Here is a 25,453-nt window from a genome sequence, read left to right as displayed (position 1 = left end):
GTTATAGCTGTCATAATAGCTTTGTTTTTTCTTTGTTTTTAATAAGTGTCAGTAACTGCTTATGGTATGTATACACAATGGAATACTATTCAGTATTTGAAAAGAAGGAAATCCTGTTATTTGTGACAACATGAATGAACCTAGAGGACATTATGTTGAGTGAAATAAGCCAGGTACAGAGAGACAAATACTGCCTCATCTCCCTCAAATGTAAAATCTGTAAAAGTAGAACCCATAGAAGCAGAAAGTAAAAGGGTGGTTACCAGGGACCAAGGACAGGGGAAGGGAGGTGGGATTGAGAAGATGTTGGTCAAAGGACACAAACTTTTAAGTTAATAGAAGAAACAAGTTCAAGTGATCTAATATACATCATGAGGACTGCAGTTAATAACAAAGTATTGAGTATTTGAAAATTGCTAATAGAGTTTAGATAAATATTTTCAGTCCTCCCTAAAAATATAAAGATAAGTATGTGTTATTACATACTTGCAAATTAACATATGCATTATGTTATATTAATAACATATTAATTAGCTTGATTTAGCCATTCCACATATATCAGAACATCATATTTCATACCATAAATATATATAATTTTTATTTCTCAATTTAAAAAATAAAATCAGATAAAATAAATGGATGAGGTAAGAACAAATATGGGACATTCGTCCCTGCTGAACTAAGACCCAGAAGTGACCTAGTAACGTCAATCATCATCAGGAGATTGAATGCCAGTAATAACAATAAAGCTTCCCCCTTAGCCATTGCACACTAGAAAACAGGCCCTGCAAAATGTGCATGTCAGAGGTGGAAATCTCAGTCTTAGAATTTCAATACTTAAAAAGTAATACCTGCTTGCCACATCGATGCCAAACATTTTCACAGAATATTTCCTCATATAAAGCAACTTAGAATATTTCCTCATATAAAGCAACAACACTTTAATTTGAACAGAAAAGGTTTTGAAATGTACTTTTGGCAGTGCTCTGTGCAGATAGGGAATGGAAATGATTAACAGGGTGGTTATTGATTGTGGACTTTTGGTAGCAGAGCAATGTAATGTTTTGATGTTGTCTGTGCCTGGGACACATCCCCCCACCCTCATTATTGGATTCTGTGGACAGTGTCCCTCCTCATCCACTGAAAGCAGCAGCAGGAGAGTGCTTCTGCTGAGCAGGGTGATGTACATCTTTTTCTGGGTTATTCATCCTATTGAGACAAAGGAATCTTGTCTACCTTGATCCAGCTTTCCTCTTCCAGGATACATTGCCAACACCTGACAAAGACCAGGTCCTATAGAGCAATAAGGAGAATAAGAGTCCAAGACCTGTCCTCAGCCAACTGTGATCATGCAGAAGCAGGACCAGCTCCTTAATTCTGCTCCTTGCTGTTCCCATTGGTAAAGCAAGACTTCCTCTTCTATTCCCATGGCAAGCAGACAATTACTCAATTGCCCACAACTCTGGACTCAAAATGGCCAGTTCTACATAATTCCTCAGAACCCGAGAGAGCAAGAGTGGGCACAGAGATCATTTTGAAATAGTGGTTTTTTTAAAAAAAAATTACAAGTTGTTTTCCTCCCTCCAGAACCCTCTGTGTATTCTAGTTTATTCTATAGGAGATTCCACAACCAGTCATAGGTTCACAAAGAGTTGGCGTGGAAAAGGATCAGTGGGATAATGCTAACGCTGTAGCTTTCAAATATCTTTGACCTTACTAAAGTAAAAAGTACATTTTAGTATCCTGACATATACTTAACATTAAGTTTCATGATTAAATAGTGCTCTCACAATCTTACTTTCACAATCTGATATCACTTTTTCTTTCTCTCTCTCTCTCTTATACGCTTCCATTTCTTTTTCTTTCTCTTTATAATGCTTCCCTCAACCCAGCAGTGTATCTCACAATTACTGGATGGATACCCACAGATGAGAATGCCAATCTAGTACATTTCACCTTTTACAAAATAGGAAATTCAGTCTTCTAGTGGATAAGTGATTTACCCTAAATTATACAAAATTATAAAGTTACAAAGTGGCAGAGTCGAGATTAGAAACTTTGCAATGTGTAAAGGAACTTGACCCATTCTTAATAAAAAATATATATATATACATATACATATATATATATATATGTCATAGATAGACACAATACATTTATTTTATTTATTTATCTTTATATGGTGCTGAGGATTGAACCCAGGGCCTCACACATGCTAGGCAAGTGCTCTACCACTGAGCTACAATCTCAACCCTTGGCCCATTCTTGATTCCTCTTTGAACCTCAGCAGTCTATAGAACATGCATTATCTTACATTATTTCCTGTTTTCCTTTTCTCCTTCTGCACCCCACTCCCACCTCAGATTTCTTTCATAAGCATCTTTATTTTCCTTTTGGTTTCTTTGTCTGTTACCTCAAGTTACGGAAACAGTTTATTTCAAAATAAACTCTGTTGGTGGCATCCAAGAAATTGCTTAGATATGAAACCACTTATAAAAGCAGAACAGTGCAGAATCCTGGTTTGAGCATTTTTAAGACCTCAAACAAGGACTTCCTGTTTCATGAAGGATTATTGTCCAGGGTTTTCATTTTTGTCACCTGGTAACTACTAGTCCCTCAGACCACTTGTCCTTCTGCTCTGGACATCAGGATATCAGGGCCACCTGAGACCCTCTTTAGATGTCTTTGTGAGTAGGGGCTTTAGGGCAGTCATAGAACATCCTTCCCTAGGGTTGCTTTAACAAATGACCACAAATCCAGTGACTTCGAACAACAGAAAGTTCTAGAGGACAGAAATCCAAAATCAAGGGGTTGGAAGTGAAGTGTTCTCTCTGAAACCTGCAGGGAAGGCTCCTCTATCCTTTTGATAGTTGCTGGTGTCATCAGCAGCCCTGAGTAACCCTTGCCTTGTAATGCGTCACTCCCATTTCTGCCTCCATCCACACATGGGGTCCTCTTATATTGTCTCTGTGTCCTCACATAATGTTCTCCTCTCTGTGTATCTTGTCCAAAATTTTCTTCTTCTTATAAAGACACCAGATTTGGATTAGGGCCTGCCCTAGTCCCATATAACCTGATTGTAACTTGATTATTATCTTCAAAGACCCTATTTCCAAATAAGAGAGGTAACGGAAGTTAGGACTGGGATATGTCAAAGCAATTCAACTGACAATATAAAAATGAATGCACTCCTCCTTGGAGACTTTGACTGTAATAACCATTGTATTATCACTGCCATTGCTGATAGGCTGACGCATATGACCTCTAAAATGCATTTAAAACATTAGTTTCACATCCTTAATAGTCTCCAGGCAATAAGTAGCCATGACCTTCAGAAAAGGGCTTCCTTTGGATATTCTTCATGACTCACTCCTCTGTGGCCTCCCACAGTCCAGAGAGACGGTAGCAGATGCCTTATGTCAACAATCTAGACTCCTCTGATGAATGCCGTCTTGGGTGAGTGCATTATGACAAAAACACTAATAAGATCATAAAAACTGTCTGTAGTGTCACCCAAATAGCAATATGGTGAGACATACACACAGGCATGTGTAAAATCATTATTATAGTTTTAAGTTACTTTTAGTCTGAGAGGAGATCTTTGGTGAGTCTGTTGATGAAAGAGAATCTTTTTCTTCCAGAAAAAAAAAAATGCTACTTAATAGTCAAATTTGCTTTTTAAAAATAAGAGAACTAATATAATGTTTAAATATACTGTGAAGTTTTGGTGAAGTGAAACTCAACGTCTCTGTATATTATTTAGATGCATCAAAAGGTAATACACTGGGAAGATAAAAAATACAAGTTTTTGGAATCAAGATGAAGAAATTAGAATGCACAGGTGGGCAGAATCAGGGTTCTAAAACATGTCCCATCACGGTTGAAACAAAATTATGGAATTTATTAAAAATAACAAAGATACTGGGTGGAAGAAGGTGGATTTAACAAAGGCACCTATAAACATAGTTGATATTTAATTTATCATGATGAAATGTGAATGCAATCCATGATGTTGTATCTCATTGTTTCTGTGTGTCCGGAGTCTGGGTGTACCTGGGTTCTTGAGGTTCTTAGGAATTCAAAAGGCTGTCATCAAGATGTGTTCACACCTGGTGCTTTTAGTCCTCTTCCAAGCTCATTCACGTTGATGGTAGAATTCTTGAGGTAGTAGGACTGATGTCTGGCTCCTAGAGAACAACCCCTCTCCACAGGCAGTTCACAACATGGTCAATTGTTTCTTCACTGTCAGCAGCAAGTGTCTCTCTCCTGGAGAGCTCAGTTCATTGTTTATGATCCTTTACCTTTATCAAGTCAGGCCCATCCAGGATAATTCCCTTTTTTTTTCTTTACTCAAAACCATGTAATTTGGGACTTTAATTATGTTTGCAAAACTTTAACTTTTCCCTATGGCCTAATCATAGGTGTGATATCTATCATGCATCTAGGTCAAGTTGCATTAAGTGAAAGAATGAAGCTGGACAAGCTTCTATGGACTAGAAGTATTCAGTTCTGAGGCTACACTGGAGATAGATGTTTTGCAACTGGAATGGTCAGAATGGGGAAAGCACTAGGAAAAAAGTCAAAGTGATAGATGGACTGGAGATATTTATCTGGAAGAAAACTAAGGGAGGTTGTGTGTTGACTTTCTGTCACTGTGGCAAAATACCTGAGAAAAATCTACCTAAAGGAGAAAATGTTTATATTGGTTTACTGCTTTGGTCCACGAGGCCCAGTTAGTTGCCCCCATTGCTTTTGGGCCTGTGGTCAGATACCACATCCTGGAAGGGAGAACATGGTAGAACAAAACTCCACATCTCATGGAAGCTGAAAAATGAAGAAAGAGAAGGAAAGAGCTGGAGCACCAATATTCCTTTCAAGGGCACACCCCCAATGACCTAACTTCCTTCCAGTAGGCCCCACCTTCTAAAAGTTCCAACACCTCCCAGTAGCACCACAGCATGGCAAATAAACCTTCAGCATATGAAACTTTTAAAGAACATTTAAGATCCAAGCCCTAATAGGTTAAAAGAGTTGTCTTCAAATATTTGAAGGAGAAATTTGGCATCGTGGTTTTTGATCTTCTGAGGAGGGCGATTTTGGCCGTCCTTTAGACATCCTGATGCCCAGCTCTGGTGCCTAGCTCTGGTGCCCACCTGCTGCCTTCCATCCAGGCTCTCCCATTTGAGTTGCAAATGTTTAAATGTCAGAGGAATACAGCCCATGCACACCTTTTAGCACATTGTGAACACTCTAAATAGTCAGTGACCAGCAGAAATTCAGGGTACCTGAAGCTTTCCTAAGTTACTGTTCTCAAGCCGACAGCAGACAGCCTGCCTGGAGTAAGAGTATAGGCATGGTATATTTAGAAAGTAAAGGCTATATGCCAAAGTGCAAAAGTACTAATGGTCACATTATCAGCTGTATGGTACCTGAGATATCAGTTGACATTTAGCTGTCCCTTTTCCATCGCATTCATGTAAAATCTTTTGCATGTGTCTGTTTTTCCAGGGATGCAGCATGGTGGAACTGAAGGCTCTGAGCTCAGACAGGTTTCAAATGCCAGGTCTGCTATGGACTCCCTGACCCCTGGAAATTTATTCCATATTACGAAGTCCATTTCCTTATTAAATGGAAATGGCTTTTCGTTCTAAAGGATTATTATGAAAAACTAATAACATAGAAAAGATAATGCACATAGTACTTCATAAATAACATTTCTTCTACTTTCTGAAAATTGGTGCTGAAGTAATTGGACAAGAATTCTTGAACTTTAGAATTAAATTGGTTTTAGCTTTATCATAAAATCAGTAGTAGTGCATGGTGAAATTCTGCCAAGCAAAATTTGCTAGGGATCAAGACAGTGAAGGGACTGACTTTTACATGGTGCCTCCTGTCTACTGGCATAGTCTAAATATTTTATCCATTTATATCAACTAATTCTAACTTTTAAAAGATTTACTTATTTATTTTACAAAATAAGGAATTATGGCATCATAATGGCCCCAAATGACACAGTAACCAAAGTAGAATTTGAGCTCATGCACATTTATTGCCATGTTTCACCCACTAAAACAAGCTATGCTAGGTTTGTCAACAGTTTTGTCAACACCTTGATTTGTATTGAAACATTCCTCTCCACCTTCACCTCCCTGCAGGCAAACTTTGTTCTCCCTTATGTCTCCAATATAGCTTAAAATTACTATTCATAGCATTATAATAGCTAATATTTGTCAGATGCTTGCCCATGTACCAGGGACTGAACTTTGTAAATTTTTTTTTGAATTGTTTAATTTCTACATTGCATCACAATTGTCCCCGTGAATATTTCCATTTACTGTTGAGAAAAAGTAAACTCAGAAAGATTGAATACTTTGCTCCAGTTCTCAGAGCTGGTCGGTGTAGAGTCCAATATTTCCATCTCAGAGCATCCTTACAACCATGACCCTTAGAAGGGATTTTATAACTAGTAATTGCAGTTATAAGCTTTAAAAAAAAAAAAAAGTCTGTGGTGATCAAAAACAAAAGTAAGATTATTTTGCTCCCTTTGAGGAAAAAACGGAGCACTGGAAAGACATATCACTTGAGTATGGGAAAAAATGAAGCTGTGGCTTTTCTGTGAGCCAATTCTTTCCTGGCAGTATCTTGGACTAAAACCAACTATAGCAAGAGTTTTCTGTTTCAATATGAGCGGCAGGCTCACTCCCCCTCTCCCACCCCATGCTTCCCCCTCTCTCTCTTTGCTTTGCCTTGTTAATTTTATGCCCTACCCACGCGGGCTTCCGTGCTTCTGGGTCCCAGGTCTGGAGTGACCACCGCTGGCCAGGAGGCAGATCCCTCAGAAGCTGAAGCCAGGCTCCCTCTGCCTGAGGTGGGGCAAGCAGCGGGCTGTGGTGGCAGCACAGCTGTGATGTGGAGGCAGCTGCCTTGGAATGGGAAAGACGTGTGAAATGTGGGGGTTTGAGACCCATGGGAGAACGGTTTCTCTCCCTTCTTTTTGTTTTCCCTTGAAAGTCATGAATCAGCCTCTATTCCCCGCCCCTCCCCCAAAGCCGCCTTGTTCCCTCCCTCTCTGCACTTCTTGTCGCATGCCTGCATTCTTTGTACACAATACTATCCTAATATTTCTCTTTTCTGCAGGCAGGAAATGAGAAGTCCATTTTTTTTTTTTTTTTTTAGGGCCATTCAGGAAGTCATCCAGAGTTATAATGGCCCATTATCTAATGGTCAGAGTTTACTTAGGCTTTCACTACTTCCACTGCCCACTTGAAACAAGGGAAAATATTTCCCCCCCGCGGCCATGAGTGTGCTATTTAGAACTGACCACAGCAGGGACAGTGCTCCAGCTCGTTTCCCATCCAGAGCCAAGGCTGGCAAAGCCTGGTTTCAGCACTCGATGTTCTTGCATCTCCCTTTTAAGAAGTTTCTCAACAAGTTTTTAAAAATCTGTGTTCTTCGCATGTGCTCACAATGCCTTTGTTTGACCTAGCATTTCTCATCCCAGCAGCAGTGGCACTTAATGAAAATGCATGTTCTTGGGCCCTCCTTGGTACCTACTACAGTAGGATAGGTTTTAGAAATGTGCATTCCAACAATCTTATTCTGAGCACCTAAGAAAGGAAGAGCCATCCTATGATAGATTGCGTGTAAAAAAAAATCCAAAAGGTATGGAAAAATATGTTTTGTTGGCACCAAGGATTTAGTTCTTAGAAATAATATTAACAAGATCAAACTTTGAAGGGAAAATAAACACAGCCCGCATTTTCTCACATGCTCTTTGTGAAGTTGTGACACGCTAGAAACTTCCCTATGGAGGTTATTAGGGCATGAACACCCATGCGCCCAATTCAAACCCAGCCCTATTAGGCACCTCTCACCCAGGATGTACCATGGGCTGATATGAGTCAAGCTTCCAGGAGACTGCAGGTGAGCAGAGGAGTGTTCCAGAACCTGATGAGCAATGGCCTCCACTCCCTCCTCTCCTCTTTTCCTCTTTGTGTTATGTGAAGTGTGTGTGTGTGTGTGTGTGTGTGTGTGTGTGTGTGTGTGTGTTGATGATAGCTGATTCAGATGGGCTCACAGAGAAGGTAGGAGAGGGAAATGATATTTCCTTCTTCAAATTCTGATCAAATGCAGGATTTTCAACACACACATACACATACACACACACGCACTCATCATCATCATCATTATCCTTCTAATTTCTTGGTATCTCCCACACTCACCCCACTGCCCATTTCTCTCCCCTCTGGACAAAGAGTCCCCACAAACCTTGAGGTACTTAGAAAAGAACAAAGTGGTTCAGGTCCCCAGAATCTGAGAAGAAATCATGTTTTTATTTCACCCATATTCCACTTCAACTTGCCTCTGAACTGAGGGTAGGATGGGATTGGGGAGGTACCCTTTGCATAGAAGACCTCATGAAAAAGTCTGCAATCTAGAATGTAAAACATGCAGAAAATGTTGGTAAGATTCTGCCCGAGGCAGAACACAGGTATATCCAGGGCAGTCAGTAGAAATATGACATCATAATCCACAGTTCCCTACCGTGAGGCTTTTCTAATAAAGCCTCAGTCACACTTCTGGTTGTTCAGATTACACAGGGGTAATTTCAGAGTAATTTTAAAGCCAACTGCCAGGCATCTGCACTTGCAAATTAAATGCCTGGCACATGATTGTGCGAAGGTAATAGTTTATTACAATACAAATTACAGGGGCGTTCCTGCGGGCATGCGACCTTTACAGTCATCTCTTGACTTTCCCTATGATTACCAGGGGAGCCACCTTCTTTCTGCTAATGGGACCTTAGCCTTGTTATCATCTCCATTTCTCCTGACACTGTTTTCTTTTTTAAATGAAAGGCCTTTGCGATGAAACTAAAATGTTATCTGTCTCACTTCTTTGCCTTTGGCTATGAAAACATCTAGCTCTGGAAATTGCTCAGCTTGCCTTCTTGTCCCTCCATTCTTGCTCACTCACACTACTCCCATTTACTTTCCCCCTCTGTCTCCATTTACTTATTTGGCTGCATTTTAATTACATGACATGAAAATGCCTCTTGTTTGTAAAAAGTTCAATCATTGCATAAAACTAGAGCAAAAAGCAAGAGTCATGCTTTGGGTTCCCCTTTTCCTGGCCAGGAATGAGGAGGCATCCTTCCAGATTTTTTTCTTTGTGTTTTATATTCAAATATATTTGTATATATACAAATTGTTTAAGTTCTATATTTTTATACATATGATGCATTCCTATGGTACATAATATTTGGCCAATTTTCTTTTTCAAAACTTCATTTCACTTGAGAGTTTTCCAAATTTCAGCATGTATAAATTGGTTCATTTGTGTAACTGCCTCACTCTCCGCGCAGCTGTCACTAATGAACATTTAGGTCCTCTGGATTTTTTAGCTGGTGCACTAAACACTGCAGTTGACTGTGGTTAATTCACGCTCCTCTGCGCACATGCAGGTGGAGCTTGCAGGGGAGAGATCTGGAAAGGAAGGGAGGTGCTGATTAAATGGAATTTGAAATAAATTTTGTTATAATTCTTAGTTTTTCACAATTATTGTCCTACACATCCAGAATCCAGAATCATTAAGAATTTTTCTTCCATGTTTGTCCTGACATTTCTCAACTATTTTAAAGCTAACTATGTCCTATCTAAGAAATCATGTCATTTCACCCTCCGTCTTTCATACTGTATATCTCTAAAACTTTTATTACCATCCCACTTAAAAAATTAGTCACACATCTCATGTCACCTATCATCTAGTTCTCTGAAATGTACCCACTTGTCTCAAAAATGTCTTTTTACTGGTTGTTTGTTTGAATTGTGATCCAAAATTTAGGCCCACACTTCACCTTTCATTGATGTGTTGGAGCCAGTGTTCCTTGACACTGGATTGGCCTCCCCGTGACTGGTTGTGCAGGCTTCCCTATTCCTGTCAACTATAGTTGCTCTAAGGATTCCTTCTGTCCAGACACAGCTCTGTGAGCCTTGCTTCCTCATGGACAATAATGCTCTATGCTTTGTGGTGGGTCAGGGGTTGATTATGCATTTTCAGTTCTAACAATTATGATTTTTTTTGTCTGTTATTTTATAAAACATTTCAAATGATCTCTAAGGTGCAAATAGGTCTTGTTAGCTGATGAAAACCAAACACAAAGCCCAAAAAACAAAAAAACTGCCAGAACAAGGAGGCATCATTACTAAGGCCACTCAGCCAGGAAGATCCCATTTGGGTTGGGATCCTTTCTAAGCCCTTACTCTTTACACTCACAAGAGGCATTTTCTCAGTGTCCCATTTGCAAGTTTTCATGAATTAGCAATTTTACTTAATATTCAAAATTAATAACTAAGTTGAAGATCAAATGTAACCTGAAAGCATTTTAAAAAGTATGAAGCATATAATTTGCTAAAACCATTAATCTTAGAACTTGAAAGATTCTTAAAAAAAAAAATGCACATGCCAAACCCTGGTTAAAAGTGTAAGCTTCATGAGGTTTGAGGTGCTAAGAACTGACAAGGCTGGTGTGTTGCAAGTCCTTTGTAACTGTTAGAATTTTAATAAAGATCTTTTTAAAAATATCTTTCTTTAAAAAACAATCTTACTGGCTTAAGGATTGAAGCCAGTACAATGGGAAATACTCCTAGTTGTGGGAGAAATCTTCATTTTAATTCTGAAGAACGGAAAAATCCATTTTGATTTTCAAGGATCCAACTTCTAGTTGGGTATTTTGTAAACTAAAATGTGATTTTGTTTGTTTCAAGATTCCTAAGGTTGTTCTACGGTGAGACTCTTTTAGCACTTGGCCATGACGTCACTTGAACTCAGCAACACAAATAGATAAATTCTGTCCCTAAGAGGTTCTGTCAACCAAGATCACCAACTTAGTAAGGGACAGAGACAATATATTTTGACCCTGGCTTCTAATTTAAACACCATTGTTCTTTCTGCAATAGCACATTCTAAAGGAGGATAACCTCAACTTTGCAAAATGAGCCTTTTGAGTTAAAATCATTAGCAATGTTAGGGGAAGAGTTACAATGATAGAATATTATAAATTAGTCTTTCTCCTGTAATTATCAGGGGTAAAACATGATTAAAATACAAGTAAAAAAAAAAAAACTATTGTCTTAAAAGGTGCTGGTGATGGTTCCTAATGCAGAGAAAGCTGTGTGGGCTGAGAAATGGGGACCAGCTAGGGAAGGAAAGATGAAGGAATTCCCTGGGGGAGGCACATGGTCATCGGCATCTCTTTCAGCCTCACTCTGACATGTGTGCCCTTTTCTTGTCACCTACCAAGCAGAATTGAATGATTAAAGAAATTAAAGTTCTCTTCTTTGGGTAATGCAAGCTTCTACTGTGTTCTAAAATCTAGCTCTGGCTAGGGGCCAACAGGAGGCCAAGAGCAGTACTTACCCTATAGCAGGGCTTTCTTCTCAGGCAGGAAACTTCAGCCTTCCAAGAGCTGCGCACAAATGGGGACATTCACTTGGAGGATTTCAGGGCAGAAGGGTTCTTGAAGAGCATCTTGTTCAAACTCTTACATACACATACACATATATTCACAGATATACCCTCACTCACACACATGCACATACATCTAAAATTTGGCAAAACAACACATATCCTAAGGAAGACTTGCTAATGACTAATCCACTTTACCACTCCCAAGTTTACTCTATTTCCTTAAAATATCTGATTACAAGCCAGAAAATTGTACCACTCCATAATGATTGCTGCCTTTGTTCTTCCATGCTCCTTATGGTTCCTCCTATGCTGAGAACAGAATGGGAGAGGAGGATGGGACCTGTAGCAAAATATTGGGGGAGGGGGGATTTTGAAATTTTATAAACTGGCCCTCTCTTCCTTCTGCAATTGGTCTGACAATTCAAGTCATTGCTGACTCCTACAAATGTATTTGAGGAGCCCAGGAAATGCCCTAGAGGGCAAAATTAGGTGGCTGAACATTCAATTTATTTAGGGCAGCAAGATTTGCATTACTATTAACACAAGCCAGCCTCACTTGTAGCGCTGCAGTTAAGTGTGCCATACTCAGGCTTCAATTTCCTGGTTATTTTATAGTGTAGGGCACTTGCAGATCAAATCTAGGCCGGGAGCCCAACACTCTTCAATGTTACCCACTCCCACAAATGCAGCAAATAAAACAATTCTGTTTTTCCTGCCCTGCAACTGTCTTGCCTATATTTATTATGTTGTTATAATGGATTTTGAAGAAAGCATTCTAATTTGATATCACCCAAAACACCTGTATGGAAGAAGTTTATACCTTTTTCACCCCAGTTCAAAACAAGCTTGTAATATCAAATGTCACTGAGCACAATGACAAGCAGATGAACGTCATTCCTTTGCTGGGCTAATTACAGTTGTGCCTGCCCTGGCGTCAGTGCTCTGGGCAGGGCCACCAGCACAGTATCTGCAGATAATAAATATGGTTTTGATGATGTTGCTAGAGATTTGTCAATGTGGAGATCAAGCTAGAGATTAAAGATTTGGAGGGCTACTTTATTTGCCTGGATTTCAAAGAATAATTGAGGGAGAGTATAGAGTTCTAAAGTTTATGAATCTGAACTTATGGACAAAGTTCACTTAATTGTCTAACATTGCATGTCTCATCCTAACCTGCCCAACATTCCAACAAGGACTTTTCTATTTTAATCAAAAAGAGAGACTAGTATTAGTATTTAATCAAAAATAGATACTAGTATTGCTATATGTATAGACGTGGCTGTATAACCAATGTGATTCTGCAACCTGTACACTTGGAAAAATTAGAAATTATACCCCATTTGATTCAAATGTATGATATGTCAAGATCATTGTATTGTCATGAGCAACTAATAAAATAGTCAAAAAGAGTACATATTTGGGGCTGGGATTTAGCTCAGTGTTAGAGCAATTACCTAGTATGTGCCTGGCCCTGCGTTTGATCTCCGGTACTGCAAAAAAGAAAAAAGGAGGCAGAAGAGTTCAAAATTAAAGATTTTGAAAATCATATAGCTAACACATGTCTTGATTTTCTCAACTGGCATCTAGAGAAGAGGGGATAAATTAACTGGTCCAGTGATGCCTATAATCTCCTCCTGCTGGATTAAGCTTTTAGTGTAATTTTCCCTGTGTTGTTTTAGATTTCACCTTCCACATTTTTGTTCTACTATGTTTGAAATTATCGAAAGTATTTTTTCCTGTGCTTTTTAAAATGGGATTTCTTTTGCGTGGGAGTTGTGTGGGTCATTTTAACTCCAGTCTGTTTTGGAATTACTACCCTGGCTAATTTATAGTCAAAAGTCAGTACCATAGAGTTAGTAATAAATCACAAGAAGAACATAGTAGCAAATTTATATACTCTTTCCTCTGTCTCTGCAAGTTTTAGTCCTTGTTAATGGAAATAACCATTTCTTGCTGCACATCTGCTCTACTTTTCTTTGTTCTTTTGTGATATTATAAAAAAAAACAGCATTTCAGAAATAGTTATTTCTATTCATATCTGCAAACAGTAAATAATGAAGAAGTAATTTTTGAAATTAAAGTTTCATTTTTATCCATTCTAATTTTGATGGAAACTTTTGGCTAGTGACTGGCATTTTGTTTTGTTTACTCATGAGGGTTTTCTTACATTAGGGAGTGGAAGAAATCGGCCTCCTAACGTTATCACAGGCCTAATGTCTGCACACTTCTCCCAGGCTATGTAGTTTGGATTCAGTTTGTGCTTGGCTGGTGCAGCCGCCTTTTCCCCATCCTATCGTAACTGTTCTGGTAGCTTCGGGAGTTGCTGAGGAGACCTAGGGGTTCAGAGGTGCTGATGGAAACAGAGCAGTTGGCTTCGTAAAACATCAGTTCTGTTGCAGATGATGGCAAAACCATACGCTCAAGGGGAAGTACAAGCACCAAGATCTTACAGGACAACCAAGGTGAGGTGTGTGTGACACATAAAAAAATGAAACCCATTCTGCATAGGGCTCCATGAAGTCAAGTTTCCCCCATTAAGAATAAAATGTTTGTCCTGAAAGAGAACTGCTTGACAGGATGACATCTGGTGATAACATTTATTCAGTTGGAAATTAATCTGTGGAAGCAAGTTCCCATTGATTGATGAGGAGAAGACTGAATTTGGCCTAACCCAGCATCCAACTTCCGATCCTCAGGAGAGATGGCTCTTAGTCTGTCCTGAGAGGCAGCTGCCTATTGCAAATGCCAAGTTCATGTGGTTTGCGTAGGCTTCCTGAACAGTGTGTTGCAGGCACTCATGACCCTCCCCAGTGGGGCCCCTTGTATGGAGGTAGTCATCTGGGGAGAGTGGCCTGTCCTTGCTGAAAATGCAATCATTGAGAAGTTTCCATGTGCCAAATATATGAGCAGTCAATGTACCAGATTTTGGAGAATCTTTAAATTGGAGGCCACAGGTTATTAGCAGAAAGGAATGGGAACATGTAGGTCCTAGCTTTCTAAAACTGAGAGTTGATAATGAAAACAGAAAAAGAAAGCTTCTACAAAACATTCTGACAATTTCCTTTCTAACTTCATTTTTCACTTACGTGTGCTAGCTACTCCAAGACTTTGTATTTATGTGGTCATCTCAGATCCATTTTGGAGAAAAGTAGAGTAAAAAGAAATTTACACCATGCTTTCGAAATATTTCTGTGCATCTTGATTCCTTTGGGATTCCATTTTCACTTATGTTTATTTCACAGGTTGTCAATATATCCTGCTCTTCCACAGGAAAAAGCAATTATCTTTGAGAGATAAACAGAAGCTTTTTTAACCATTCAAAGTTGTGACTCATAATAAGGCAAATTCATTGACTCTTTTGAGCAAAAGAAACAGAGTGTTAGGACACTTGAGGACTTTCAGACTTGGAAAACTGCTTTGGGAGATTATATAGGGGGCTCCCCATTAAAGCCTCTTTATTTTTCCTGAAATGTTAATTGTATAGAGAACACCAGCTTTGGTTCTTTTTGTATTGTAACTCTGATGGGTGAAAGAAGATTTTGATTTGTGAGTAAAGTCACCAATGTGGGTGGCATAGTTTTCCCAGACCCTTGTGTGCCCTTTATCTCTGTGTCTTTTATGCTCATTATGATTCATGGGTGCACAGACTCAGATGATGGGGGAAGGGGTCTGAATTAGCGCCCTTGGTAATGTAAACCCATCTCCCACTTAGATGGGGGTGAACGAATGTGCTCTTTGGTGCTTTGGTAATGGGGCACACACTCCCTGAAAGCACCTGTTCCTATAGCTTCCATCTCCTTTAATAATTGATGGGGGAAGAATTTTAGCGATATTTGATTGATTGGGTATCACAGAGAAAGGAGAAAATTTACAACTAAAATTTGTATTGCCTTATATTTATGATTCAGTTTTTAGTATAGAATGGCCTTCTTTAAAGTCATCTTGTCAGAAATGAATGTGTGTTCCTGGTGGCACTTACAGAATAAAACAAAGCAAAAATACTTTTAAGGAAAGGATCCCCAAGCCACTCTTTTACAGGTCACTGCTCATTCCCAGCTCCTGGGTCAGGCCTTCTCTTTCTGTGCCTGAAGTGATTGCCACTCTGATTGTCTCCACAAACTCAGGCCCATTTCCTGGCAGGGAAGCCCGTTAGCCAATAAATCTACTTGGAAGAACCCTCTGGGGTCCTATAAAATATGTCCTGTGAACGCTGTACCAAGCACTTCTGCTTGGAACCTGGCGAATTGGCTGATTTGGTGCTAAGTACTTGAGTCAGGCGGAAAATGCAGTGAGGTGGCAGCCACCGTAAAACCCTTCCCTGGTGCTAAGCCAGGGTGTTCCCTAGCGCCAGCAGTCTTATCTCAGCATTCTCTTATCTCAGGTTTATACTTCTCCTAATAAAAGAGAGAGAGAGGGAGGAAGAGAGAAACAAGGAAGGAGGAGAAAGACAGAAAGACTAGGTCTTTTAAAAGGCAAGCAGTGATGCAGATCTGGATTTCCCCTGCAGCAAAGGTAGCTCATGCCCCCAGGCTCCTATTGCCGGAATGCTAAGGTTCTGCTCTCTGCTCCTAACTTTATATTCTGAATACTGAATTTGTTTCTTAAGTCTCCCCAACCCACCACTGTAAAAGTCCAAGCCCCACAGAACATGGATGCACCCCTACAGGGATATATTGCCTCTCCTCATTTATGTGTTTAGTTGCAAATTCAAAAGGTCAAGTCATTTAACCTCTCAAAAACTTTATCTCCTTTCTCTAAAGTAGGAAAAATACTGGGACTGTTGTGGGGATTGAGTGACCACATGGTCAGTGCCCAGTCACCAGCTATTGTTATCTTTATTCTCCTCTGGTACATGGCTGGTGTGCTTGGGGACGATTTATTTTACTGGAGCAGTTTAGTTTAGGTGGTTTCTTAGTGAGGACCTTCCTCCTTGAAAGAGAGCCTAGTTTAACAGACAACTCCTGGCACAGAGCAGCCATGACACTGTGGGCCAGGTTAGACTCTGGAGCCTCAGTTTTCTGAATTGTGCAATGAGAACATTAATACCTGACATAGGCATACACACACAAGCACAGACAAATACAGAAACACATAGAAAACACAGACACAAACACCCAATAACACTGATTCCCCAGACACATGAAGATGAAGTGATATTTACTGGTTCAAAGGGATAATATAAGCCCTATTTCTCTTTACTTTTTACAAAGAGGAAGTGAAGGCTCAGTTTGAGGGGCATTAAACACAAAAGTGACTGCCAGGCCCTCTGATTTCTAAATCTAGCCATCTCATTTCCAGATTCGACCTAACTCTCACACTGACACACACACTTTAATTTTTTATTGTCCAATTATTTGCCAAGGTACTTGTTAACCATTGAGCATTCTGCAAAACATATGCATGTGTACTTAAATATATGTTAGAATTGGCTCTGTAGCAGTCTGTGAACTGGAACCTATTGCGTATAATGGGAATAAGCTCTCTTTGGGATTTGTGCTCATTTCTTCAGATCCTTTGTAAAAACAAAATCAAGGCTGGGCACAGTGGCATATGCCTGTAATTCTAGTGGTTTTGGAGGCTGAGACGGGAGGATCACAAGTTCAAAGCTAGCCTCAACAACTTCCCGAGGCCCTAAGCAATATAGTGAGACCCTGTCTCAAAGTGTAAAAAAAGGGTCTGGGTTTGTTGTTCAGTGGTTAAGTGCTTCTAGGTTCAATCTCCAATACCATAAAATAAAAATAAAAACAATATTGGGAAATGGCAATTAGACCTTGGTAGCCACCTGCTATTTAAAATTGTTGCATTCTATTTATGGCTATTTTTCTTCCAGGAAGATAGGAAGCTTTGTGCTCTCAGGGACTAGGGAAATCAAAATATATTTTTCCACTCTGCTACAAATTGATTGATCAACCCTTCTAGGCCAAGCTGCTCCTTATTAAATTTCTACTTTGACATTTTTAAAGTAAAAAATTATTGACTTCACTCGAAATAGAGATTTTTCCACTCCTTTACACTGGTAAAAATGTGTGTGCCATGTCATCAATCAACTCCAGGATGGCCTATGAGAACCTTCAAGCAGTTTGTGTCCTTACTGGAGATAGGGCAGAGCTTTGGGTGGCAGTATTTCTTGATTGCTCCCTTCTTGAAGTTATTGGAGGTTCTGCCTGGATTCGAGTTAATGAAAGCTGACGTGCTCCAAGCCAGTGTCATGTAGCTAATGAAATGGAATGAATGTGATCTAATTTTTTTTTTTTACCCCAACTTCTCAGGGAAGCTTTTAAATGTATTCATTATTGGCCACTTTTTCATACAAGGAAACTGATATCAAGGAGATTGTGACTTGTCCAAGGCCAGGTAGCCTGTTCTCTGTCACCTCTCCTCTCTCCCTCCCTCCCTTTTTTCTTTCCTTTCTCATCTTCTCCCTTTTATCTCTTTCTCCTTCCCTCTTTACACAAACTCTTTCTCTGTCTCTCTCATTTTGAAGTAGACACAATAATTGTACAAATTGTGAGGTATAGCATGATATTTCAATAGATATACACATTGTGTAATTATCCAATTAGCTTATCCATCCCCTAAAATGTTTACTGTTTCTCTGTGATAAAACATTGAAAATCTTCTCCTTTGGCTATTTTTAAATATGCAATCATAGTAACCCTACTGTGCTGTAGAACATCAGAATTTATTCTTCCTATCAACCTGTAATTTAGTCCCTGTTGACCAGCCTCTCCCTGATCATCTCTCCTCCACCTCCTCTTCTTCCCAGCCCCTGATCACAAAGTTATACTTTCAACTTCTGTGAGATCAGTGTTTTTAGATTCCACATGAGTGATATAATTAGGTCATTAGCTGCTTACCTCTCTGTATCTGGCTTATTTCCTTAAAATAATATCCTTTTCCTTTAAGCCTGTTGTTGCAAATGACAAATTATATCCTTTTTATGTTTAAATAATATTTCATCATGTTTATGTGCCATATTTTCTTTATCCATTCATCTGGCGATGGAACCTTTGGTGGATTCCATATATTTGTGGTTGTGAATAATTCTCTAAATCACTACTTCTAGATGTTCTTAGATCTACATATCTAGTATTTTTCTTTCTGTTTGCCTATCTATAATCCTAATTTTTAATTGTTTAAAAAAGACAATTAAATTATCTTGTCATCAAAAAGAAAGCCTCCCTATAGCCTTTCAGGATTTGAGGCTTCAGTTTTTTCACTTCTTAAAAAAATTGGATGAGGTTGTCGAAATAAGTAAAACATGAAAGTGCTCAAGTGTTTCAACCAATTTGTTGAGTGATTTGATTCCTGACTCCCAGATCTTCTGATTTCAAGTAGATCCTCTGGATAGCCCCAGATGGCCTGGTGGCATCCAGAGGAACTACTGAGAAGACTGGTCAAAGAGGACAGTATTTGGCCTTGGCAGCTCTTAATAAATGTCCCTATTTCTCACCTCCTTCATGCTCCTTTCCCATTGTCTCAAAGAGTTGATGAAAGCTAATTTCTAAAATACAGCTCTTGTGTTCTCTCGCCTACCTGTTCTTTTCACATGGCATGGTGTGTGTTTTCTCTGTATTCCTCTGTTGATTTATTCCCTGGAATTAGGCAGAACATGGTTCCATTCCCAGAATGCTATAAAGTTTGAGCTTGATCTTCTTCCACATCTCATTCAATTACACAGAAATTTCAGATTATGTAACAGATGCCTGTGCTGGGCTAGGCATCCTCCTCTGGCGCGTTTTGTGTTGTTTCAGGCCATGGCATGGGTAATTTTCTTTAATACTGCATTCTTTGAAGAATTAAAAGCCTCCATTTGGCTGTCAGAGTTGGAAGTGAAATAGATAGGATAATCCACGATGGTGAGGGCAATGTTCTTTTCTGTAAAGAGGTGCTTAGCTTGATACAGCTAAGCAGGATGCTGGGTCCCAGATGCCAGTACGAATTATTAGGATCTGGTTGGAAATGAGCCTTTGGCACTTGGTTACCTTGAGAGACACAATCACTGAAGTTCACTACTACCAAAGCTGTCCTTGTCAGAGGGGACTGCCATGGACAGCTGAACCTTCCCTCTGAGGGTCTGGCCTCACCAGGTTGTAACCTGCATTAAGGAGTCCCCAGATGGCAGGGAGAGGGCATCCCCTTGCTGACATCTCTGTGTGTGCCCACCAAGGATCTGAACCGTGAGAAAGCATGATGTGAAATTTCATAATCACTGCTATCTTCTGCCAACTCCTATGAACAGATGTGGAATTTAAAACAAAAAAACAAAAAAAAAAAAAACAAAGGTCCTCCATTCTCAAGTTAATATTGTAACCAGAAACTTTTTGATAGAAAAGCATAGGCTAATGAATTGAATTTAAAATCTCAGAAATAGAACTTAGACATTACATGCACTTGTGTTTAAAAATATCACAAAGTGGGCTACATCGTATGATTCCTCCTGTCCTCCCTCCCCCCACTTCCTTCTCTTTTCAAGCCAGGGTCTCAATTGTGTGGCTCAGACTGATCTTGAACTCCTGGGTTCAGCCAGGTCTCGTACCTCAGCCTCCCAAACACCTGAGAGTACAGGTCTGCACCACAGTGTCCAGCTTTCACAGCCTTCTTTATTTCATAATCTAAGATCCCCTGGAACTAAGAGCACTCCATGCAGTCCAGCAGTGTGCCACTTTGTCAAGGGAGGTCAGTTTTCATGGTAGGCTTGATGGCCAATTTGAATTACCAGCATCTCTCAGCATCTCTGGGACTTCCCCAAAGCACTTTGATTCTTTACCAGAGACAGCCAGTGGCTTCCCGTCTCAGTTTCTCTTCATGACAACTGACAATGTTCGTAGAGAGAGGGCCATTGAGGAGTTCATTCACACAGCCTCCCACCCAACCTACTCCTGGACCGCCTGACCTAGTTTTCCAGTTTTAATTATGTCAAGTAGTCCACAAAGGCAGTAGTTTCCTTGGGGACATCATGAGCTCACTGTCATAAGATTGCTTCAGTCACAGCTGTATCGTGCACACAACAGCCATCCCAGACCCAGCAGATGTTCTCTGTAAACAGACGCATTAATTTCATCTTGAAAACATCATTTGTGCCAGATCCTCAGGATTTGGGTGCAGTCTTTAAGGTGGGCGGCAGGGCCCTCAAGAGAGTAACGCCGGCAGGAAATTTTCTCCCTCCCTTAGCTGTCTGTTTTCTAAATTGTCTTAGAGCCACCCCAGCTGTTTGTTGCAGAGTGACCCTGTTCATAGCTGTGGTTACACGTGGTTTTGAAAGGGGATCTCTGCTTCCGCTCTCATTAGAGCACAGTGCACAGAGACCCGCACTGGCCAAGATCTCATTGTCATCTCCACACACGGTCCTTGGAGTCGGGCACTCCCCAGGAAACATGGACAGGAAGCTGGCCACCTGAGCCCTCTCCAGATGTGCTACTCTATGTTGGAGTCATCCTGGAACCTTACATAACACACGTTGTTATTATTCTCGGAGGCCTATGGTGCCCTTACATCCACTTGAGCACTTTTCTTGTCATGACCAGAACCAGTGTGTTCAACCTTTTGACATCTCTAACAATTTTTACAAAGGTCTTCCAATCTCAGGTTAAGTTGCTGCTATTACAAGTATACTGTGTCCCTGCCTCACCTTAATTCTGGCAGTCTCGAATCCTGTTGAGGTTTTTGTTTCCCTTCGTGACAGTCCCCAGGTTTGAAGGCAGCTGATTGTTCTCTTCCTAAACTGAGCAAGCCCCACCCTGCAGTGGTGTGATGGGGCTCTTCAATCTGACAAGCACCGTAAGGGTGCCACATAGACTTGTAACTCAGCAGTCCTGCCCTCTCGCATCCACCACACAATACACTTGTGTAATTGGGGTGTGGGACCTGAGTAAAGAATTGTCATTTGTCCCTTTTGAAATGAATCCTGTTTTCAACGCTTCTTCATTCTAGCTCCTTTGTCATTGGGCACATAGGCAGTTCTGCTTGACATTGTTTCATCAGTCTCTCCATAGCTTTGTTTACAGAATCATTCTGAAAATGTTGAACAAGGCAAAATTATATGTATTATAACGCCAACGCTCATCTGTTTACGTAGGATCAGTGAATCCATGGAATCCTATCGGCCAACCTGCATTTGTTCTTTTTTCCTCTGTTTTTTGTTTTACTGTTGTTGTTTGTTTATTTTACAGTGCTGGGGATCAAATCCTGGGCCTCACACATGCTAATCAGGTGCTCTACCGCTGACCCACTCTTCCATCTCCCCCCATTTTTTTCTTTTAAAGTACAGTTGAATCAGGAGAGACTGGCCTCAAGCATGGTATCTGTGGACCTTGTTTGACAGTACTGTTCTGACCTGTACTCTTTGTAAGACTACTGCAAAGTAAAACAAGTTAATTAATCACTTGGGATCTGCATTTACTGGATTCCCTTGATGGATTAGCAACTAATGCACATGCATCATTTTGGGGGGTAAGGGGGACAGTTTACTGGAGACTGAACCCAGGGTTGCTTAACCATTGTGCCACATGTCCAGCCCTTTCTTATTTTTATTTTGAGACAGAGTCTTGCTAAGTTTATTAGGGCCTCACTAAATTGCTGAGGATGGCCTCAAACTTGCAATCCTCCTGCCTCTGAACCACCATGCCCAGCATCATATTTTATTAATTATCAATATTTCTGTATTTTTTCTTGAAATATGTATTTATCTACATGTTCTTTCCCTTCCTTAAAATTAGAACAAATATTCTGTAACCTGCTTGTCTCTTCCTTCACGTCTTTATGTGTCATTGAACATTCATATAGGTTTTATATGAATATCCATTTCAATTTACAAGAATAAAGGATGCTGCATAGAAGACTCATCTCTTTTAATTCATTTGGAATATTATGGTTTCTAAAATTTCATTATTTATTTAATTTTTATTTTTACATGCCAGAGGGTAGAAATGCCTAAGCTCATATTAAAAAATGGCAGTGTTATATTGACCTGACACAAAGTCCAATTTATAAAAGACATAATAGGTGTGTGCCCGTCCAGAAGCCCCTGTGGGTGGTGCTGAGTAGACTAGACTGTCTATAGCTAATAATAATGGGAAATACTTATCAAATGCTTGATATATGGTAGATAGGCAATGTTCTGGTGCTTCGGATTCTCATTAACAACTCTGTGTGGTGAAGAGCTGTAGGCAGTTCACCATGAGGTATGGAGTATGCATTCAACTTTCCCAACACCCCACAGTATATAGTTGCCAAGCTGTATTAAAGCCCTGGTCCATTAGTCTCCAATTCCTGTGTCACAGCTGCTATAGCTAAGTAATACCTGGATATATGGCTCTGGAGCCAGGTGGATTCTATAGCAGGTGAGTTCCAATATTATCCCTGTTGTCTACTGGCTCTATGTCCTTGGAAAGATAACTTTCTTCAGGCCTCAGTTTTGTCATCTATGTATTAAGAAAACCTTAGACCTATCTTTTGGAGTTGTCCTAAAAATTCCAAAGCTATATATATATATCACTCAGTCCTTGACACATTGTAGCTATTCCACAAATAGTTAACCATGATGAAGACACTTCATGAAAAGGTGCCAATGCATAAAGTTGCATAGCCACCTTTGCCCTGCCTCACTGTGAGCCCTTTGGTTCCCCAGAGTAAGGCAGGGCTGTCCTCAACAGCTGTGAGGGAGCATTTAATCCTTTCATTCAAAATTCCATGTTAGTGATCTTATATGTATTTTTTTCCCTGTTGCTTTCTAATAAATTAGGAGGTTGGTAATCAGTCAAAGAAAGTGATTTATAGTCATTTCCTCTGCATACCTTGACTTCATTTGATCTAATGCAGATCAGCTGCATTTAGAAAACTAATCAAGTAAAAGTAAAAATCAGTTGTAGGGGGGAAAGAAGTTTGGTTAGAAAGCTTTTCAGTGAGAAAGATAATGAACTTTATTTTGCTAATATAGTCAATTTATACTACAGTGATGACACTCTGAAAATTAATTGTATAATGGAGATCTACTTTTGATTTGAGGATTTGAAATATAATTGGCACTTTATTATTACATTTAAATTGTTATTATTATTTAAAATTATTGTTTTATTGTTGATAATCTATGTCCCCTGATGTCAGTACTTAGGCAGGAATAGTACCTTCTATTTTATTGTAGCTCCCTCAGAAAAATGCTCCATGCCCTGGTCTGGCTGAGAAAAGTTGGGACTGTGTATGAAGGAAACTGTAGAAAGACTGCCTTAATTTCTTCTAGTCTTTGAGATGAAACTATTTAGTCCATCTGCTGTTAACATTCTTTTATCATATCTAAGTGGCTGTTTAGGTCAGTCCCAAGTTTTTCCAATAGTTTCCTCCTATTAGGAGAGAAGGACTTATTTTAGTACTTTCTGCTCAAACTGAGTCTCTTGTGATTAAAGAGAATCATAGTCTTGCGGTTTTCAGTTAGTGTCCTAACGTGGGCACTAATGGTGTCCCTCCTTTTCTTCTTGAAAACAACAGCTTATATAAATATGAATGATATACTCTGTTATTAAGCCATGAGCACAATTCAAGAAACACTTAGGGAGCTTTGGTGCACATTTAACCATCTACATCTCTGAAGAGATTGACAATACCCAGGGTAGATTACAAAACATCATTGTAATTAGGGCCTGTGTCCAGAAAAAGCAAGAGAATTCCAATTTCAATCTAAAGTTTATCTATATTCAATGTTCCAAATGTATAAACTATTTTATCTATTTTGATTAAAAAAAGATCTAATGGTAGATTATGCTGTAATTTAAGAAAAATATTCTATTTGATAAGTTTTGAGAAATCGGTTGTTTTTGTCCTTTCCTCTGAAAGAAATAGGAAGCTGGCATTAGAGAAGATTATGCTAAGTGAAGTCCCTAAAAAACAAATGCAGAATGTCTTCTCTGATATAAGGGGGGTGATCAAAATGGGCTAGGGAGGAAGAGCATGGGAAGAAGATTACCACTAAACAGGGACGAGAGGTAAGAGGGAAAGGGAGGGAGAAGGGGAATTGCATGGAAGATGGAAGGAGACCCTCATCCATATACAGGATACATGTATGATGATGTGAGGGGAAAAAAAAGAAGTGGGTCACATTAGATTGGGTAGAGAGAGGTGTTGGGAGGGGAGGGAAGGGGAGAGGATAGGAAGGGCAGCAGAATAAAATAGACACTAGTATTGCTGTATGTATAAATGTGGCTGTATAACCAATGTGATTCTGCAACCTGTACACTTGGAAAAATTAGAAATTATACCCCAATTGATTCAAATGTATGATATGTCAAGATCATTGTATTGTCATGAGCAACTAATAAAACAAAAAGAAATAAGCTGAGATTAAAGGATGGAAGTTTTAAGTATAAAATAAGAAGGGCCAGCATACATAGATTTCTGGATGATTACTCTCAGACAACAAAATTCAAGAGTTTGGCAATGGAGGTATATTCAATACTGCACAGAGTCCCCCCAAAATATAGAATTGGGACATGTCAGTAGAAACCCAAAACAGTGGCCATTCTAAAATGTAATAGGAACTTGGGGCTGAGGTAATTCTCACAGTAGTGTATTTGTAATCCTAGTACAGTGGGTAAGAACAAAGATATACTAAAAGACATTCATTATTAACTGGCCTTGTCATTGTATGATTGTGGTGTATTTAAACTGACATGGCGAAAACTTAACTAATCGATGTAATCTTATGGGATTCCATCATGTATGTTGTCTGGCACTGATGGAAATATTATTAAGCCATGCATAATTACATGTAATGGGATATAACAAGTAAGCATTGCTCCAATATTTGGAACAGTGTACCTAAGTATCCCATGCCCACTCTTAGGTCAAGAATTAGAACCAGAGATCTCCTCATTATAAATTACAAAATCATTCTGGGTCAAAATCACCAACACTATCATCTTATTCCCTTTTCTAAGAATCCCTAGTGAATGTACCCATCTTTTCCTTCCATAAGTGTAGCAGTATCTCTTTA

The 25,453-nt window shown here is 39.5% G+C and overlaps 1 protein-coding gene and 1 long non-coding RNA gene across 5 annotated transcripts in view; one reads left to right on the top strand and one right to left on the bottom strand.

Annotated features, from left to right (window-relative positions):
- Egfr (epidermal growth factor receptor) overlaps positions 1 to 25,453 on the top strand; it is a 200,328-nt gene that overhangs the window by 61,561 nt on the left and 113,314 nt on the right. The window lies entirely within an intron of this gene.
- Positions 3,877 to 7,037, bottom strand: LOC120891999 (uncharacterized). The gene is made up of 2 exons (XR_005736620.2): positions 6,768 to 7,037; positions 3,877 to 4,824 (listed from the first exon to the last, which is right to left on the bottom strand). It is a non-coding gene; the product is annotated as an uncharacterized LOC120891999 (long non-coding RNA).

The sequence above is a fragment of the Ictidomys tridecemlineatus genome, chromosome 2 (genome assembly GCF_052094955.1).
Source record: "Ictidomys tridecemlineatus isolate mIctTri1 chromosome 2, mIctTri1.hap1, whole genome shotgun sequence".
Lineage (NCBI taxonomy): Eukaryota > Metazoa > Chordata > Mammalia > Rodentia > Sciuridae > Ictidomys > Ictidomys tridecemlineatus.
This window is presented reverse-complemented; position numbering and strand designations above follow the sequence as displayed.